This window comes from Oncorhynchus nerka, linkage group LG22, assembly GCF_034236695.1.
Source record: "Oncorhynchus nerka isolate Pitt River linkage group LG22, Oner_Uvic_2.0, whole genome shotgun sequence".
Taxonomy (NCBI): domain Eukaryota; kingdom Metazoa; phylum Chordata; class Actinopteri; order Salmoniformes; family Salmonidae; genus Oncorhynchus; species Oncorhynchus nerka.
Genome location: NC_088417.1, coordinates 82,838,127 through 82,858,193, shown reverse-complemented (window position 1 = coordinate 82,858,193; position 20,067 = coordinate 82,838,127). Strand labels below are relative to the sequence as shown.

The window sequence follows — 20,067 nt, the reverse complement described above, 5'->3', positions numbered from 1 at the left end:
TTTCCCTGAACACATACAAATGATATGAAACCACAACTGATCTCATCAGCCCTAGGGCCAACTTTTAGCCTGGCCACTGAGCTCCAGCAAAGCGCTCACAAAACATGCGCCCCCTGCTGCTGACATGAGTGGCACTGCACTCACTGGAGTCGCAGGGAGTTTATGTTTGTAGTTGGCGCTATAGCATTGTTTACGAGTATATTGCAAACATGTTGGTTTTGTTCAGTCACTGGCACAATTGAAAAACGTAAAATACAGTCGCATAATATCTCATAACGAGAAGATAATCGAGTATTGGCTCGAAATTCGATTCAGAAAACACTGGTTTTGTTGACGACTACCGTTAGCAAGCTTTAGCTGTCGCTAAAGTAACTAGCTATGTGATAATCGGCTGTACTAAACACTGGACACCCAGGTAAGACATGTGTGTATTTTTTAAGTCCGATAAATAGATAGCTATTACTTATTTTTTGCTTGTATGTAGTTTCCACTGACTTACAATTTAACCACACGGGGCACATCATCCTTGGGTTTGTAAACGACTAACGTTAGCATACTTAGCTAGTTGTTAGGAAATGTGTCAAGATGTCATAAAAAAGTAACCTTTATTTAACTATGCAAGCCAGTTAAGAACAAATGCTTTATTTACCGGGAAACAGTGGGTTAACTGCCTTGTTCAGGGGCAGAACGACAGCGTTTTACCTTGTCAGCTCGGGGATTCGATACAGCTACCTTTTGGTTACTGGCCCAACGCTCTGTAATAGTCACTAAGCTACCTGTCGCCCCAAAATGTTAACTTACTACTGATAGGCATTTGGTAGTCTCTTAGACACGATTTGACGCGTTTTATGCAACGTTAATTTGTTTTTGTAGCTAAGTAATATTTTTGTTTCTGTAACTTAAGGTTTTGTAGAAAAGTAGCTAGCTAACGTTTGTCGGCATTATTCATTTGCTGTCAGGCAATGCTTTTCTGCATTGACGTGAAATCACAGAAATAGTAGTTAGTAGTAGAAGTTAGTACAACTAACATTATTTTCTGTCTCCCTTACTGCAGACTGTCCTGGACACCCCGAAGTATGTAGAGTGAACAGGACACATGTCATTCTCACCCTAGCAAAAGGCTTCTGAGATTGTGTTTGACTCATTCCTAGAGTGAGAATTAAGCATATGATTGAACATCAAGTAATAGAGACTGTAGAACGGTGAGAAAGATGTCGATCACAAACACCCCCACAAGCAACGACGCTTGCTTGAGTATCGTGCACAGCCTGATGTGCCACAGACAGGGTGGAGAGAGCGAGACATTCGCCAAGCGAGCCATCGAGAGCCTCATCAAGAAACTGAAGGAGAAGAAAGATGAGCTAGATTCTCTCATCACAGCCATCACCACCAATGGAGCTCACCCCAGCAAGTGTGTCACCATACAGCGCACCTTGGATGGACGGTTGCAGGTAATGGGGTAGCTGAGTAATTTAATATTATTGCACCAAAAAAAGTGTTTATTGGACAAGTTGCAGGTAATGGGGTAGCTGAGTAATTTAATATTATTGCACCAAAAAAAGTGTTTATTGGACAAGTTCAGGTAGTCCCTCCCTGTTTCAGTCCCATTGGTGCCTAATGAATACCAACCTGCTGATAGATAGAAGATATTACACTCACATTACGGGCTGAACTATTTTCTCAGATGACTGCTGTGCTTAGTTCATAACACGTCTTCTCTGTGCTCTCAGGTAGCAGGGCGTAAAGGCTTCCCCCATGTGATCTATGCCACATTGTGGCGGTGGCCTGACCTGCACAAGAATGAACTGAAGCATGTGAAATACTGCCAGTTTGCCTTTGACCACAAAGCTGACAATGTGTGTGTTAACCCATACCACTACGAGAGGGTGGTATCACCAGGGATTGGTGAGTGGGATTTGTTTTCTCCACTCTCTTGAATACTGTTGTTTAACCCCTCTGAATTTTAAGTTTGATCTTATTTGTGTACTTCTCTTCACAGACCTTTCAGGACTGACTCTTTCAAGCTCAGGTAAGGAAGGGTCTTGCCCTGTACTATTAATTTGCAGTTCACAACAGAGGATTCAAATGAAGTTCCCCAAAACGTTGACCCTCTCACCCTCCCTGCCTACCAGGCACACTCATGGTCAAAGATGAGTATGAATTTGAGAACCAGCCATCTCACTCTGGTGCTGATGGCCACCACCAGACCATCCAGCACCAGCCCTCCAGACCAGGGGGTCCCCAGGAGTTGTTCAGCAGCTCGGCTCTGCTCCCTCCCCCTGAGGGCAGCAGCTCAGCCTCTACCTCTGCCTTCTCCAGCCTCGCTGCTGGAGCCTCAAGTGAGATACTGCATTGTGTTGAACCCTCCCCTGTCTTGCAGTTCATTACTCTCCTTAAATGTAACACTTCATTTTGTGGTGAATACGCTCCTGACATAAATACAGGATACAGTGGCTCCCTCATACCCCAGTCAGGGTCATGCTGAGAAGCTTTTTCCTTTTTCTGAGGTGTCCTTCCTAATCACTTTTGTTTGTGTGTCTCTGTATTGTGGAGTGTTTGGGTCTGGGTGTGTGTGTATTTGCATATATGTTTTTCCTACCCACTCACTCTGGCCCGTCCTGCTCCTGCCTCTGTAGCCCAGTCCACTAGCCTTCTGTCAGGGAGCCATAGCACTGAAGGGCTGCAGCAGTTATCCTCAAGGCCAGGCCCAGGGCCTTCACAGGGGCAGAGCGGCTTCTCCCTGGCACAGAGTGCCACATACCATCACAGTAAGCACCCACACTTGGCCCTCCACATTTCATACAATACCAAGTTTGGGGTTGATTCCATTTGCTTCTTGAATTTACCGAATTTAAATGGAATTGACCCAAGCCCACCATTAAATTAAGTTGGCACCTGCATCCAACAGCCTAAAAATAACAGCTTAGCACTCACACTGCCTATGTCACGAACAATCACATAAATTACCTGCACTTTCAAACAATCATTACAGGTAGCACTCACATTCATCTGCCTTCCATAGACCATGACAATGGAAACCTACGATGAGTGTAACAAACATTAGGAACTCTTTCCATGACATTTGCTCCCGAGTGGCACAGTGGTCTAAGGCACTGCATCTCAGTGCAAGAGGCGTCGCTACAGTCCCTGGTTCGAATTCAGGCTGTATCACATCCGGCCGTGATTGGGAGTCCCATAGGGCGGCACACAATTGGCCCAGCGCTGTCCAGGTTTGGCCGTCATTGTAAATAAGAATTGGTTCTTAACCGACTTACCTAGTTAAATAACAAAATACAAAATAATAATAGACTGACCAGGTGAAAGCTATGATCCCTTGTTGATGTCACCTGTTAAATCAATTAGTGTAGATGAAGGGGAGGCGACCGGTTAAAGAAGGATTTTTAAGCCTTGACATGGAGTGTGTGTGCACCATTCAGAGGGTGAACGGGCAAGACAGAAGATTTAAGTGCCTTTGCACGGGGTGTAGTAGTAGGTGCCAGGCGCACCGGTTTGAGTGTGTCAAGAACTGCAACACTGCTGGGGTTTTCACGCTCAACAGTTCCCCGTGTGTATCAAAAAGGGTCCACCACCCAAAGGCCATCCAGCCAACTTGACACTATGCATTGAAGTCAACATGCGCCAGCATCCCTGTGGAACGCTTTCGACACCTTGTAGAGTCCATGCTCTGACGAATTGAGGCTGTTCAGAGAGCAAAAGGGGGGGTGCAACTCAATATTAGGAAGGTGTTCCTAATGTTTTGTACACTCAGTGTACCTCTGCCAGCCCACAAATTCCTGCCCTGTTGCTTTTCACTGTAACCCCATTTACTTCTCAGAATCTGGATGTTCTCTCAAAAAGCTTTTCAGCATTACCACATTGTCTCTCTAGGGGGTTAATTCCTCCTTGGTCAGTTATAGAATTCCTCTCAGCCCTCGGACAGGAGGCCGTTGTTATAGTTGATTAGGTATGTGTTTAGTGTGATTGAGTTATTTTTAGGTCATGGTATTTTCTATCTGTGCTTATGGTCTGATGCAACTGGTGATTGTTCTGATTTCAGATGCCGCCTCAGGTTGGCCGAGAAATGGGAACTTCACCCCCTCAGTGCCTCACCACCAGAATGGGCACCTGCAGCACCATCAACCCATGTCCCACACTCCACACTACTGTGAGTGGCTGTGTTATCCCCCCTCTCTGGGCATATATCTAAGGGTACTGCCAACATCTGAGCCTTACAGATTATATATCCCTCAAAGCAACAAGCTAACCTTGAACTAATGCAGAAATGGAGTTCTTGTAAAAGGAAAGAGCTGTTTCCCAGAAAGGATGTAAATGTGCACATATAATGTCAAATAGTCAATGTTAAGTCATTCAACATTCATTTGTACTCCTTTGATCCGAGCAGTACAAACTACACCAAACAGCACCGTTGTCTTAATTACATGACATTCTCTTCCAGGGATGGTCAACAATGAGATTGCATTCCAGCCCCCCATCTCAAATCATCCGGGTGAGTCTGTGTGAAACGTTACTCTGAGAGTTAGTTCTGTATGTACGGTATGTGTCCCCATTTGATCCGGTATGTGTTGTGAAATAGTACAGAGACCATGTGAATTGAATGTGGTGGTGTTGTTCTGTTCCAGCCCCTGACTACTGGTGCTCCATTGCCTACTTTGAGATGGATGTTCAGGTGGGGGAGACGTTCAAGGTTCCGGCCAGCTGCCCCACGGTGACAGTGGATGGGTACGTGGATCCCTCAGGAGGGGACCGCTTCTGCCTGGGCCAGCTCTGCAACGTCCACAGGACAGAGGCCATCGAGAGAGCTAGGTACTCTACTGTCGTGTCTTTGGCTATGGCGGATTAAGTGATATTATGACATGCTATTCTATAAAATCCTTTCTCTGTAATTAATATTACCTGATTGAGCTAATTATGTAAATGTAATTAACTAGAAAGTCGGGGCACCACAAAATAATATTTATAGAGCTTTTATCTTCTGAATAAACTCTTAAAGACCTAGTAATATTTTACATCAATAGCAGTCAATATTAATCGTCACCTTATTTCAGTCTCATCTGAAAATTGAAAATTCTTGGTTATCTTCACGAATCCTGGCTAACAAGTTGAATCAGCAATATAAAATTGGGTTTAATTATTTATTTACTAAATACCTAACTAATCACACAGAATTACATATACACAGAATGAATCATACCTTGATTACAAATTATATCATGAAGGAAAACGTCCCAAGCGGTTGGAACAGATATGACAGCTGGTAACTCCCAAAAAATGGTCTGGGTTTGAGTGAAAGAGCGGGAAGACTGAGGAACAAAGGGAGAAGCGATGTCTCTATCGTAAATACAGTATTTCATGCATTCTAAATTACCGCCCATTTGGAAAAGGAAAATGCAATAAATATTTACTCTGAGCTGCGCTTCGGTAAGTTGGTGGTAGATGGGAGGCTGTATTGCCCAACCGAGTCCTTTGTCCTTTGAAGAATGTCTCTTGTGGTAAATTGAATACTTTGTAGTAACGTCGTTGTGTGGTAGACGGGATACTCTGTCTGTTCTTTCCTAGCCCACGTTTGCAGCTGCTGTTGCTAACTCAACGGCTAGGAGGTATCACTTCTGTAGTGAATAAGAGTTCAAAGTTCATCCCATTCGCAACCAAAGCTCACGCTGAGGTTGGCTTAGTTCTGTAGTTGACATGTTAGTCCTTTTAACGTATGGACCGTCGTCCTCACATCCTCGGAATAGGAGGTTACATTTTCGTCAAGGCTTTATATAGTGGAGCGAGAAGGATGTGTTTTGAAAAGTTTTATAACCCATGTCTCTTCACAGGGGCGGGCCACTGATTGAGCAGAGCCCTAACCTTATGAAAACCCAAATCTCTCATATGGAAGCTAAAATTACATTTAATCTCTTCACCAATAATTTTATATTCAAACATTTAAATTGAACAACAATTCCATGTGAATCCGATAACTACAATGTGCAGACTTTCCGCTGTAGAGTTTGTCATCCTATCATTGATGAGAATGTCTCAGATGACAACCGAACTGACATCATATTCATTAAGTACCACCGCATATGTTCAATTGGTCAGATTACCAGAATCTAGTTAATTTCCCCCCACCTTCTGATGTTCCCAGAATCTCTATGTTAACCAAGGGGTTTTCAAATGTCACATCAGTAGGGTAGAGAGAAGAAAAACGGGGGAAGAGGTATTTATGACTGTCATAAACCTACCCCCAGGCCAAAGTCATGAACCTACCATATCAAATAGAAAAAAGGAAAGATTTATCGAACAAGTCATGATTTAATGTCTTTGCTAAATGAAATGACTAAGCAGAACATCATTCATAGTTTTGAAAAAATACACTCGCAAAATGTGAAGGCTTTTACATAATTCATTTTTTTTACTGTTTGTCTCCGTCTGCTTCTTTCCTTCCTTCCTGGCTTTAGACTTCACATTGGTAAAGGGGTGCAGCTGGAGTGTAAAGGGGAAGGTGACATGTGGGTGCGTTGCCTTAGCGATCATGCAGAGTTATTACTTGGACAGGGAGGCAGGACGGGCCCCTGGAGACGCAGTGCACAAGATCTACCCCAGCGCCTATATCAAGGTAACAGATTTTATTTCAGTATTATTCTAATGTATTCCATTGAGGTTGTGTACTTATTATTATTTATTAATAATAATATTATTATACTTCTATTCTTATTGTTGTCACAAAGTTGAGAGTTGACTACTTGGGAAGGTTTATTGTTTCAAAACAGGTTAAAATCCATTCAGTTTTAGACTGTTGTTACCTAGGGATTGTTACACAGTATCCAATAATGATGACGCAAAAACAGGTTTTGACATTTTTGCAACTGTATTAAAAATAAACATCACATTTCCATAATTATTCATACCCTTTACTCAGTACTTTGTTGAAGCAAGTCTTAGATATGACGCTACAAGCTTGGCACACCTGTATTTGGGGAGTTTCTCCCATTCTTCTCTGCGGATCCTCTTAAGCGCTGTCAGGTTGGATGGGGAGCGTCGCTGCACAGCTATTTTCAGGTCTCTCCAGAGATGTTAGATCAGTTTCAAGTCTGGGCTCTGGCTGGACCACTCAAGGACATTCAGAGACTTGTCCCGAAGCCACTCCTGCATTGTTTTGGTCATGTGCTTAGGGTCGTTGTCGCATTGAAGGTGAACCTTTGCCCCAGTCTGAGGTCCTGAGCACCCTGGAGCAGGTTTTCATCAATGATCTGTCTCTACTTTGCTCTGTTCATCTTTCCTTCGATCCTGACTAGTCTCCCAGTCCTTGCAGCTGAAAAACATCCCCCACAGCATGATGCTAACACCACCATGCTTCACCGTAGGGATGGTGCTAGGTTTCCTCAAAGCATGACACTTGGCATTCAGGCCGAAGAGTTCCATCTTGGTTTCATTATACCAGAGAATTTTGTTTCTCAAGGTCTGACAGTCCAGCAGGTTCCTTTTGGCAAACTCCAAGCAGGCTGTCATGTGCCTTTTACTGAGGAGTGGCTTCCGTCTGGCTTCCATCTGGCCACTCTACCATAAATTGGTACTGCAGAGATGGTTGTCCTTCTGGAAAGTTCTCCAATCTCCACAGAGGCCACTGTGTTCTTGGGCACCTTCAATGCTGCAGAAATGTTTTGGTACCCTTCCCCAGATCTGTGCCTCGACACAATCCTGTCTCGGCGCTCTACAGACAATTCCTTCGACCTTATTGCTTGGTTTTTGCTCTGACATGCACTGTCAACTGTGGGACCTTTTATAGACAGGTGTGTGCCTTTCCAAATCATGTCCAATCAATTGAATTTACCACAGGTGGACTCCAATGAAGTAGAAACATATCAAAGATGATCAATGAAAACAGGATGCACCTGAGCTCAATTTCGTGTCTCATAGCAAAGGGTCTGAATACTTCTGTAAAATAAGGTATTTCAGTTTTAAGTGTGCAAAAAATCTAAACCTGTTTTCACTCTGTCAATATGGGGTATTGTGTGTAGATTGATGAGGAACATTTAGAATAAGACTGTAATGTAACAATGTGGGAAAAGGCAAGGGGTCTGAATACTTTCTGAATGCACCGTAAGTATACATTTTTTGAGAAATAAGATTGGTCTATTTCAACAATGAAAAGGCTTGGTCTAAACTAAATGATCAATTTGCCATTGTTACGTACAAGGATATACCATGGCATTTAAAATTCTGAAGTGACTACGGTTCCAGATTTTCTGATTGAGATTGAGATTTCTGCTCTGGTGCAGGATTTTTTTTACGCCAGCTTTATAGCTGCAGTTCAGTGCTCCGCTGCGTTTTGGTTGGCGATGAAAGCCTTTGTCTGGTGTAACCTACACACTTCATGTTGTACATAAAGGACATGGTCGACATGTTGCAACGAATGCATTCCATGTCTCATTAGGCTGTTGAGCATAAGTGCAATTTCATGTTGTTTTCTCAGCAGGAGTTAGGCTACATGCAGCTATTTATTTACATGTTGTACACAAAAGACATGTAACTCTGGCTAATGGCTACAATATGACAGCAATTATAAAGATTAGCCTACATCATAACACAAAATGCAGATTGTTTTTTCTCTAATGCAACGTGTAGGGACTGTGTCCTGCATGTGCATCTGCAATATCCGTCACAACAGACAGAGAAGCTTGTAGCCTCCATAATGGCCTTGAATGCTTGTTCAAATCGCTGCAGGGTTTTTATTTCAGCTGTTCAGAAATATGAGGCAGAGACATACAGTAGGCTACATCATCATGGTTCAGAACAGGTAGAGAGAGTAAAGAGAGAAACATGAAGGGAGGGGAAGTGAGCAGCAGCTACGTAGATTTTTTGTTGTTGCGTAAAATAACAAATGCACAGAACGTGATCTGTAGCTTTGAGAAAGTGGTTTCCAGCAGGGCGGGTTGAAAATTTCCTATTCGCTGCCACAGCCTTTTAAATTCTTAAAGGTCAAATGCAGCTGTTTTTATGTCTATCAAATCATTTCTGGGTAACAATTAAATAACTTACTGTGATTTGTTTCAAATCAAAATGGGAAAAAATAAACATAGCTTCTTAGCAAAGAGCAATTTCTCAAGTAAGTGTGTCTGGGAGTGGTCTGAGTGAGTAGGCCAGAACTCCATCCCACCAAACAGACTAAGATTTCAGGCGGTCTTTTCAAAGTGCTCTTACACTTAAAGGGCATTATCATAATTCTCACAATTTCACACTGTTATTCCAACCTCATAGTGTGAAAATATTTATAAAGCGCAGAAAAAACATGTTTTTGACTGCACTGGGCCTTGAATTTATTAAAACAAACCTTTTAATCTTGTTGTTTTGGTTGGCCAATCGAAGCTGCACTACAGTCAGGCTCAATGTGTAGCAAGTGAAGTGAGAGATCTTTAATCAATGCAAGATGGAATTAAAATGAAAAGTGAGCTAAATGAGAGAGATTAGGCCAACAGGTAGGCTGTGGGTGTTTATTTGTAGACTAGGACAGGGAGAAAGAAAGCTCAGAAAAATGTAGTAGCTAGCTGGCTATCTTAGCTAGCTTGTCTACTGTGCAGTCAAGACCAGCACTATCAGATGGGATGATAAATAACCAATGGCAGCTACAAGTCTCTCTTACTCTCTGCTTGCCCTGCTCCCCTGCTTTCCCACACACAGCGGCCCCTCCCCCGCCCACTGAAACAGCAGCCGAGACCCACCATCCTCACCCTCCTGCAGCAATAAGTGCTCAGGTTAAAAAAAAACAAGTGAAAATATATTTAGGCTAGGGGGTGCTGATCTTGTCATACTCATAATCATATCCGTTTTATCACACTTGATACTCATCGGATTTACTTGTGATTGGAAACCCGGACGTGTGTTTTAAATGCTGGTAAAGCATATACGATACCAGTCAAAAGTTTGTACACACCTAGTCATTCAAGGGTTTTTCTTTATTTTTACTATGTTTTACATTGTGGAATAATAGTGAAGACATAACTATGAAATAACACACATGGAATCAGGTAGTAACCAAAAAAGTGTTAATCTCTCTGGGATATGTGGGACGCTAGCGTCCCACCTCGCCAACAGCCAGTGAAAGTGCAGGGCGCCAAATTCAAAACAACAAAAATCTCCTAATTAAAATTCCTCAAGCATACAAGTATTTTACACCATTTTAAAGATACAATTCTCGTTAATCCAGCCACCGTGTCTGATTTCAAAAAGGCTTTACAGCGAAAGCACCACAAATGATTATGTTAGGTCACCACCAACTCACAGAAAAACACAGCCATTTTTTCCAGCCAAAGAGAGGAGTCACAAAAAGCACAAATAGAGATAAAATTGATCACTAACCTCTGATGATCTTCCTCAGTTTACACTCATAGGACTTTGTTCGATAAAGTGCATATTTATATAAAAACAGAATTTTACATTGGCGCGTTACTTTCATTAGTTCTAAATCCCAGTTCCACAATAAATGTTTGATTTGTTCATAATTTATGTCCAAATAGCTTCTTTTGTTAGCGCGTTTGGTAAACAAATCCAAACGTGCGTTTAGGTCCAGCCGAACATCGGACAAAAAGTTCAAAAAGTTATATTACAGCCCGTAGAAACTTGTCAAACTAAGTATAGAATAAATCTTTAGGAAGTTTTTATCATAAATGTTCAATAATATTCCAACCAGAGAATTCCTATGTCTGTAGAAAAGCAATGGAACGAGAGCTAACTCTCTCGTGACCGCGCCTCAGAGCATGTGGCACTCTGCCAGACACCTGGCTCAATCAGCTCTCATTCGCCCCCACCTCACAGTAGAAGCCTGAAACAACATTCTAAAGACTGTTGACATCCTAGTGGAAGCCTTAGGAAGTGCAATATGACCCAATTTACACTGTATATTGGAATAGCAAAGAGTTGAAAAACTACAAACCTCAGATTTCCCACTTCCTGGTTGGATTTTTCTCAGGTTTTCGCCTGCCATATGAGTTCTGTTATACTCAGACATCATTAAAACAATTTTAGAAACTTCAGAGTGTTCTCTATCCAATACTACTAATAATATGCATATATTAGCATCTGGGACAGAGAAGCAGGCAGTTTATTCTGGGCACCTTATTCATCCAAGCTACTCAATACTGCCCCCCTGTCACCAAGAAGTTAAACAAATAAAAACATATTTTATATTTGAGATTCTTCAATGTAGCCACCCTTTTCACACTCTTGGCATTCTCTCAAACAGCTTCATGAGGTAGTCACCTGGAAAGCATTTCAATTAACAGATGTGGCTTGTTAAAAGTTAATTTGTGGATTAATTGTGGTTCATTTCTTTATGCGTTTGAACCAATCAGTTGTGTTGTGACAAGGTAGGGGTGGTATACAGAAGGTAGCCCTATTTGGTAAAAGACCAAGTCCATATTATGGCAGGAACAGCTAAAATAAGCAAAGGGAAACGACAGTCCATCATTACGTTAAGACATGAAGGTCAGTCAATACGGAAAAGTTTAAGATTTTTGAAAGTTTCTTCGGGTGCAGTTGCAAAAACCATCAAGCGCTATGATGAAACTGGCTCTCATGAGGACCGCCACAGGAAAGGAAGACCCAGAGTTACCTCGGCTGCAGAGGATAACTAATGAAGTTACCAGACTCCGAAATTGTAACCGACACATCTCAACATCAACTGTTCAGAGGAGACCGCGTGAATCAGAATTGCTGCAAATAAACACTACTAAAGGACACTGATAAGAAGAAGAGACTTGCTTGGGCCAAGAAACACAAGCAATGGACATTAGACCGTTGGAAATCTGTCCTTTGGTCTGAGTGGTGAAGCAAAGTGGTGGCTACTTTGAAGAATCTCAAATATGAAATATATTTTGATTTGTATAACATTTTTTTTGGTTACTACATGATTCCATATGTGTTATTTCATAGTTTTTGTGTGTTCACTATTATTCCACAATGTAGAAAATAGTAAAAATAAAGAAAAACCCTTGAATGAGTAGGTGTATCCAAACTTTTGACTTGGTACTGTACCTCAAGTGCGCATTACTGCTCTATCACTCAGAGCGCATCGTTGTGTTCGTTCACTCATTCACACACATTGTTCAAAGGTAAACGTTAGGCTTGGGCGGTATCCAGATTTTCATGTAGTCTCATGCCAGGATTTACGATATTACCGGCATAACACACAAAGGGCTTTTAAAAACGCAAGTCCTCATTTACCAGAATGATATCAAAATTAGCACAAACTAATAGCGAAATCACATAGCTAAATGCTAACACGCGAAAACGAACAAACTAATTGCAAAGATGGTCATCCAGCTCAAAGTTATACAAGCGTAGCTATTAGCTACCGAATGTGTGGACATTTACAAGCAAAAGTGAACGAGATAAATTATGCAAATGAACAAAGTTTCTGATGCATGCTTTTCTGAAGAAAGAGCAGCATCTATGCGGAGCAGAGGAGGAGAACAAAAATGCATGTAAGAAGCATAGGGAAAAAATTACTAATCCAGAGCCCTTTGACTTCTGGCAGAAAGCCGTTGTAATATATCTGATGGCAAGCATTATTTAGTATCGCTGATAGACAGAACACTATGGACTCACCAGCTTCCGCTTTCTCCCATTGTGCTATTTACAAACAAACAGGTGACTGGCTCAACTGTTCTGGAGAACTATGGTAAGCGTCATAATGTGACAGGTGAAATGAAGAATGCAATCTGCTTTATCTCCTTACACATTGCACAAGTTGAATGCAGGTATTCACTTTAAAAAGTAGCTACAAATATCCAAATTCATAGAAAAACTTAAAGTAAATCGTTTTGAAGGTATTGAAAACCCATCACATGGCTTTTTCCAAATACCCTGATAGACGGTATACCGCCCAAGCCTTGCAAACAACACCGGCAGATCAAAATGCACATGATTTACTTAATTGTTCCTATTCAATTATCAACAAAATAGACGAATAAATAGCATGGTTGGCTACTACTCCCTGCATTTATTTAGATGAAAGTATGCTAATTCGCTTGTCCCATATATTGTTTCACTTTGGAGAAGAGAAAAGCATTTCTCTCCCAACACTTATGCCACATTTGTGCGATCAAAATAAACAATCTACTTTTATTTGTTATTTTCTAATAATCTGTCGCTTGATGAACATGCCTAGGCGAGAATAAATAATAGCAAACAAGCATGAGCTTGTATCATGACATAACGACAGCAACTGCTTGCTTGCGGAGGACTACAGGAGCGAAGTAGCTACTCTTAGCAAGCAAGAAGCAAACCTACATAAACTACTGGGGAACCCACACTCACCTTCTTTTTCTTCCACCCCAGTAGCCAGACGCTGCTCTGGTCTGGTGAAAGTTTCACTGCCGTGTCGGCTCTCCACAGCCAACTGGCCGGTGCAAGGCAGGGTTCCATGCCAAAAGGGGTCTCCCCTTCCCTGGAGAACAGAGCTGCTCTCGACCCAACCAACCAGCCATGGAGGTTTATCACTCCCCGTGGAAGTTGAAGAAAGCGTCCTCTGGCAACAGGGGTCTCCATGGAGATGTTGAGCCTGGAACTGACACAGACCAGAAACAGCTTTGCCGCCCTGGATCCGGAGGTACCTGCGTCTTCGTCCTCGATTCTGTCTCCCTCTGCAGTGGCTTCTACTTTCGGGTTCAGATCCTCGGAGCTCCCAGCCTCACTAGACCTCGAGGCTGCCTGAGAGACTGACCCATTCAACATCACCAGCTGTCATCATAGGCAGCTCTATGGTGAGAAACATCTTGGTCCCCAAGGCAAAAACCCTGTGCAACCAGGCGCACGAGTACAGGACATAACAAGGCTGCTTCTGACTGTTCTACCACAGATGCCGGGAGCTGACATTGTTGTAGTCCGTGTGGGGTCAAACGACATCAGGTGGGCTAACTCGGAACATTTGAAAATTGATTTTAAAGAACTGATTTTAGCATTAAAAGACCCAAAAAACTGCTAATTTCAGGTCCGGTACCATCGTTGGGCATTACACATCTGGCTAAAAGACGACTGTAGCTCTGCTGGAGTCACTTTTATTGATAACTTTGACACCTTCTTGATACTCTACAGGAATGATGGAGTCCATCTTGGCTCCTGGACTCTGTTCATGCATTTCAAGGCTGTGTTGAAACAATGACTTGTAAATGATCCAAGACCTGCTCAGTTAATCCCTACCATTGTGATAATTAGTCGTCATAATGCTGCATCGAATGTACATGATCTTAGGGGCATTGGAAAACGCAATGTAAGTAATTTAATTTATGTACCCCTAATTGCACCAAATACATCTGTTTATCCTACAGCTATTGTAAGCAATAATCATGAGCCGAAAACCAAAGTGACTATTTGAACTGAGGCGGTGTGCAATAGTAGGAAGACCACTTTATGCAGCTCTCAGCTCTAATGTAAATAACATGAGTAAGTCTACCTCTGATAAGCTTCCCAGTAAAGCATTAAAAACAATCAAACAACCCAGAAAAGTGCTAAAAATTGCCCATATTAACGTATGTAGCCTAAGAAACAAGGTCCATGAAGTCAATAACTTGCTTGTAACAGATGACATTCATATTCTGACTCTCTGAAACTCACTTAGATAATACCTTTGATACAATGGTAGCAATACATGGTTATGCCAACGGGGGCGCTGTTGCAGTCTATATTCAGAACCATATTCCTGTGAAACTTAGATGAGGAATGGAAAAATTGTATGGTTGAGAGGGATGAGGCAAAAGGTATGGCAATTAAGTCTGGCAGCCCAACTGATTGGCAAATGTACTGCAAATTAAGAGACCATGTGACTAAATTAAATGAAAATAAAAATAAACTACACTATGAAACAAAGAAATGTATATAAAGAATGATAGTAAAATGCGTTGGGGCACCTTAAATGGAATCTTGGGGGGAAAAAGCCAACTCGGCTCATTCATTACAAAGCCCACTGATATTGCAAACTACTTTAATGACTTTTTCATTGGCAAGATAAGCAAACTTAGGGATGACAGGCCAGCAACAAACACTGATGAAAGACAAGAATTGTACTTTTGAATTCTGTAAAGTCAGTGTGGAAGAGGTGATTTAAATTAATGTCAGCTTTTGACATTAGTGCAGCCTTTGACATTATTGATCATAGTCTGCTGCTGGAAAAACGGATGTGTTATGGCTTTACACCCCTTGCTATAATGTGGATAAAGAGTTAGACAAGTAACAGAACACAGAGGGTGTTACTTCCAGCCTCTCAAGTATAATCCAGTTAGAATCAGGAATTCCCCAGGGTAACTGTTTAGGCCCTTTGATTTTTCAATTGTTACTAACGACATGCCATTGACTTTGAGTAAAGCCAGAGTGTCTGTGTATAGCGTTGAGTCATCCGCATACATATCAGCTACTACAGCGACTGAAATGACTGCAACACATGACTGCAAAAGAGCTGCAGTTAGTTTCAGAGTGGGTGGCAAGGAATAAGCTAGCCCTAAATATTTCTAAAACTTAAAGCATTGTATTTGGAACAAAACACTCACTAAACCTCAACTAAACCTTGAAATAAATAATGTGGAAATTGAGCAAGTTGAGATTACCATATGGCCTCTGCAAAGTCGACAGGAAATAACTGCATTGAACAACGACTAGCTACGAATTCTGATTCATACACAATGTTTGGAGAAGAGAATACTTGTGCCCTGAGACCCTGAGACGTTTGATTGAGTGAAACAGAGCCGCGAGTGTGTCTGTGGGGAAATGAGAGCAGAGGGAAAATGTCTTGTTCTGATCCAATCGTTGCAGCAGGCTCATCCGATACCCTGACAGAAGAACTAGCCAATAATTGTTTAGAGTGCACAGCGCTTCACACTGAGTGAAAGAGATGTGTGCTGGCAGCTGAAAATGACCTTTTTTCTGAACACAGATAATTACCAAAAATACTCATGTCATAATCGTATTTGTAACATTCTCCATTCTCCGTTTTGTCCGAGTACTCGGCACAGCCCTAATTTTGACAATCTGGATATCTGGAAAAAATGTCATATGATTTGAATAGTGAAGTTATTTCAGATGCCCATCCCTCGTTGAACCCCTATCCCTTCTACCCTATTGTGTGTAGGCCCTAACCCTGCCTTTCCCCCCTGTGATGTGCAGGTGTTTGACCTGCGTCAGTGCCACAGGCAGATGCAGCAGCAGGCAGCCACAGCCCAGGTGGCAGCCGCAGCACAGGCAGCAGCAGTGGCTGGAAACATCCCCGGGCCTGGCTCTGTGGGAGGCATCGCACCCGCCATTAGTGAGTCTCTTTACATACTATTCATCCTTTAACCTGTCTGCCCAGCAATATATCCATTTGTCTTGTCTCAGAGCATCTCAGGACCTCACAGAAATGGGGAAGTGTATGTACTGTCTCAGATATGAAACTCTATATTCCCCCGAGCAGGTGGTGAATAACTGAGTGATTCATTCTGTCTGATGTACAGTGAGGGAAAAAAGTATTTGATCCCTTGCTGATTTTGTATGTTTGCCCACTGACAAAGAAGTGATCAGTCTATAATTTTAATGGTAGGTTTATTTGAACAGTGAGAAACAGAATAACAACAAAAAAATCCAGAAAAACACATGTAAAAATATTATAAATTGATTTGCATTTTAATGAGGGAAATAAGTATTTGACCCCTCTGCAAAACATGACTTAGTACTTGGTGGCAAAACCCTTGTTGGCAATCAGAGGTCAGAAGTTTCTTGTAGTTGGCCACCAGGTTTGCACACATCTCAGGAGGGATTTTGTCCCACTCCTCTTTGCAGATCTTCTCCAAGTCATTAAGGTTTCGAGGCTGACGTTTGGCAACTCGAACCTTCAGCTCCCTCCACAGATTTTCTATGGGATTAAGGTCTGGAGACTGGCTAGGCCACTCCAGGACCTTAATGTGCTTCTTCGTGAGCCACTCCTCTGTTGCCTTGGCCATGTGTTTTGGGTCATTGTCATGCTGGAATACCCATCCATGACCCATTTTCAGTGCCCTGGCTGAGGGAAGGAGGTTCTCACCCAAGATTTGAGGGTACATGGCCCCGTCCATCGTCCCTTTGATGCGGTGAAGTTGTCCTGTCCACAGAAAAACACCCCCAAAGCATAATGTTTCCACCTCCATGTTTGACGGTGGGGATGATGTTCTTGAGGTCATAGGCAGCATTCCTCCTCCGAACACGGTGAGTTGAGTTGATGCCAAAGAGCTCCATTTTGGTCTCATCTGACCACAACACTTTCACCCAGTTGTCCTCTGAATCATTCAGATGTTCATTGGCAAACTTCAGACGGGCATGTATATGTGCTTTCTTGAGCAGGGGGACCTTGCAGGCGCTGCAGGATTTCAGTCCTTCACAGCATAGTGTGTTACCAATTGTTTTCTTGGTGACTATGGTCCCAGCTGCTTTGAGATCATTGACAAGATCCTCCCGTGTAGTTCTGGGCTGATTCCTCACTGTTCTCATGATCATTGCAACTCCACAAGGTGAGATCTTGCATGGAGCCCCAGGCCGAGGGAGATTGACAGTTCTTTTGTGTTTCTTCCATTTGCGAATAATCGCACCAACTGTTGTCACCTTCTCACCAAGCTGCTTGGCGATGGTCTTGTAGCCCATTCCAGCCTTGTGTAGGTCTACAATCTTGTCCCTGACATCCTTGGAGAGCTTTTTGGTCTTGGCCATGGTGGAGAGTTTGGAATCTGATTGATTGCTTCTGTGGACAGGTGTCTTTTATACAGGTAACAAACTGAGATTTGGAGCACTCCCTTTAAGAGTGTGCTCCTAATCTCAGCTCGTTACCTGTATAAAAGACACCTGGGAGCCAGAAATATTTCTGATTGAGAGGGGGTCAAATACTTGTTTCCCTCCATTAAAATGCAAATCAATTCATAACATTTTTGACATGCGTTTTTCTGGATTTTTTGTTATTCTGTCTCTCACTGTTCAAATAAAAGCTACCATTAAAATTATAGACTCAACATTTCTTTGTCAGTGGGCAAACGTACAAAATCAGCAGGGGATCAAATACTTTTTTCCCTCACTGTAGCACTAAACTACAACCTCTAACCACTGAGTGTTTTTAACCCCCATCCTCCAGGTATGTCTGCGGCTGCGGGTATAGGAGTGGACGACCTGCGCAGGCTGTGTATCCTGAGAATGAGCTTTGTGAAGGGCTGGGGGCCTGACTACCCCCGGCAGAGCATCAAGGAGACACCGTGCTGGATTGAGATCCATCTCCACCGGGCCCTGCAGCTACTGGATGAGGTGCTGCACACCATGCCCATCGCTGACCCTCAGCCCTTGGACTGAGTTATAGAACTGCAACACATTCACGAACTGTCCATAGCCAGCCAACCCTTGAACTGACTGATGGACTGCCCATGTCCCGTAGGCTAGTCCATCTTAACTATTTATCATCCCGCTGTCTGCTGTGCTGAATGGGATGAGAGAGCAGAAGAATATATATGATTTATATTTTATACCCGCTGGCATCACAGCCAGCCAGAGTTTCCGCTCTGAAGATACCAGCTCATGAATCCGTTTTCTACTCGCCTCAGAATCAGGATACACAGTCATGACTCATGGATGCTTTTCATTCTCTTTTTTTCTATTCATAAATATCTATTTTCATACCTTCCTATTCATGTCAGTTTATATACTGTATTTTTGAGTTGTCAATGCTAACGACATTAGCTTAAATTAGCACTTTATTGGTTTGCTTTTCATGTGCTTGTTTTCAGTATGTTGTGTCTTGTTGATTGTTTAGAAAATGTATTTCGATATGCAGTGTGAGGGTGGTTTCCAAATTTATATTTGAAAGTAGGTATGTGTGTCTCAGAATATTCAGCTTTTGTAGCAATGAGTGTGATCCAGGCCAGAGCTTTTGGAAGATGGTGTTCACATCACTGACTTAAATTAATATTTCAGATGCCTCAATGTCTAGACAGATGGCGGTTGTACATTTCAGTTTCGGTCAATTTTTATCTCCACCACTATAAGTTCTGTATTCATGACTTGGAAGAATTGACTTAAGGGCTGTGTTATACCAATATCGCAATATTTTTCCCATGGTAAAAATGAAAACATGAAGCAAACCAAACTCTTTGATCCTTTTAAAAACCTGCTCTATGGAAAATATTTTGCTATAGCTTGGAGAGAAAAAATAAATTGAACTCTGGATGACATGTTTGTGTTTTCCTAAAGAAGTGAAATCTGCTTTGTGTTTTGTTTCCTTGCCATGACACTAAGGTGTATTGCGATACTGCTATCGTCCCACCCTGGACTTGTGATAACATTCCTTAGAGATATTGGAGGAAAGTCTGAAGCCATATTGATACCAAATGGACCCATATGAAACGTGTAAATGGGTCATAGCAGTCATGTGAAACTTGTAAATACATGTTTTTAAGACCAGATTCTGCATTTGAGAATATTAGCAATCATGTGGTTCTGGATTACTTGTCAGTTTAGTTATAAATTATATTTTATACTCATTTTGCTACCTAATTATGACCATGTTTTAAAGAAAGTTAGAAAATTATATGTAGGCTAAGGAAACAGTGCTCATTCTTTACCTTAATTTCTACCTATTATTAATGGAAATAAAATGTATTATATTGAATGTGTATAATTTCTGTTTGGTGTTATCACATAGCAAGATTTTTGGACGTTGGTCACATCCTTAAAGGAAAATATCCACTCAATGTCCTTTTGGTATTTTTATATTAGTCCACTGGTAAGACATAACCTGACATGCAAAACATATAGGATTTTCAAGAAGCTAACAAAAACAACTGGGAACTCGAGCTCCGACTGGAAAAAATGTTTTTAACGGTCATCCAATTTGGGAACACTGACCTCTTTCTAGAACTCACTTTCCAACCTGAAGATCACTGACGTCATTATTTCTCAGAGCTCCCAGTTGTCTTGAACACACCACAAGTGTCACTTGTCACATTAAGTTTTGTATCATTTATCTTGAACACTTGACTGCTGACATTCAAAACATTTTGGGACTGTATTGACTGGAATAATGGAAAA

General features: G+C 42.0%; 1 pseudogene; it reads left to right on the top strand.

Annotated features, from left to right (window-relative positions):
- Nucleotides 1-116: 116 nt before the first annotated feature.
- Nucleotides 117-19,648, top strand: LOC115105857 (mothers against decapentaplegic homolog 4-like; annotated as a pseudogene).
- Nucleotides 19,649-20,067: the final 419 nt, after the last annotated feature.